Below are 1,544 nucleotides of genomic sequence, written 5' to 3' on the forward strand. Positions count from 1 at the left end.
AACAGCAACACCAATTTTTAGTGAAATGGTAAGAAATAGAATGAGTCTATTAGAATAATTTTGTATAATTGAATTAAAAACACATGATCCAATAGTATAAGAATGTATATGCAAATCAAGCACTTTAGAATGTGTATCTGCCAGAGAGAAACAAATGGGAGTATCAGGAATGAAGGGGAAATATGGTTATAAAAATAGAAGGATCTTCTCAGAGGTCAACAATGGACCTGAGCCAGAAATTGGTGAGAATGTTTATCTGAGCTTTCTTACTCCAAAGTACAAAAGAAAGATTTCCAGCTTTTTAAAAAAGTAAAATACAACTGAGAAAATGATATTGTAATTTTTCTCCTTCCCTGCAGAAATAGCATCTCTTTGAGCAAATACTAGACTTCTACAAAATTGACTTAAGTGGGAGCCAGTGCAAGGGCATCAGGTTTCCCTTGGCTTCAGGACAGGATATATCAAAGGTGTCAGTGTATAACTTTTGTATTTGTTAGAGTAATGTTATCTACTAGCAAATGAACCTCAAAATTATAGTGGCTTTCATAGCACAAGGTGGATATTCTTATTTTTGTAGCAGTCCAATGGTGGAGGAATAAATTGATTGGTGGCCTCTGTATTGGTAATTAGTTTCCAACTTCTCTCCAAGGCTTGTGTCTACTGAGTCCGTTAAAACAGAGAAAAAAATTGGGGAGAGCTTATAGGAAGTTTCTGCAGGCCACTTGCACGTAAGTTGTATCCGATAAAAATTCCATTTGATGACACCACCAAACTACAAGGAAGCATGGGAAATGCTGGCTGTGATCTCAGGAAAAGAAAAGAAGCATAGCTTGTCCTCAGTACCCACTGCCACAATTCTGTTGCTATGACAGTCAGATATGGGGATCTCAAGGCATCTGAACCAATGAATACTACTTGGTGAGGTTTTTATCATGCTTGGAAAGGTAAAGGGACAGCACAAGAGAGGAGAATCCAGGATGAGATGGATTGGCACAGTAATTGAGGTAATGGTAGTAGATGTGTCAAAGATAATGAAATTGGCTCAGGATAAGAAAGAGTTCAGAGCTGTTGTACATAGGGTCACGATGAGTCACAGTTACTCAATGCAACATGACAACAAGACATGTAAGAAGGAAATGGAACTGAAGACAAGACTGTATTGTGGGCTTAGTATCACTAGTAAAATGAAGACGTCACAAATGCTTTTTTTAAACTTTTTTTTTTAATTAAAAAAAAAAAAAACAACACCTCCCTGTTTATTGTAGCACTATTCCAAGCTGGATTTAGAAGAGATCGTGGCACCAGGGATATCACTGCTAATGTCAGATGGACCAGAAGGATGTCGTCTATCTGTGTTTCATTGACAATATGAAGGCATTTGACTATGTGGATCACAACAAATTATGGGTAATATTGAGAAGAATGGGAATCCCAAAACCCTTAGTTGTGTTTATGTGAAACTTATCTCTACACCAAGAAGATGTTGTCTGAACAGAGCAAGGGAACTCTGCTTGATTTAACACCAAGAAGATGTAGGAGCTCTG

This window comes from Elephantulus edwardii, unplaced genomic scaffold (genome assembly GCF_000299155.1).
Source record: "Elephantulus edwardii isolate Elephantulus edwardi_28Jun2011 unplaced genomic scaffold, EleEdw1.0 scaffold00011, whole genome shotgun sequence".
Taxonomy (NCBI): Eukaryota; Metazoa; Chordata; class Mammalia; order Macroscelidea; family Macroscelididae; genus Elephantulus; species Elephantulus edwardii.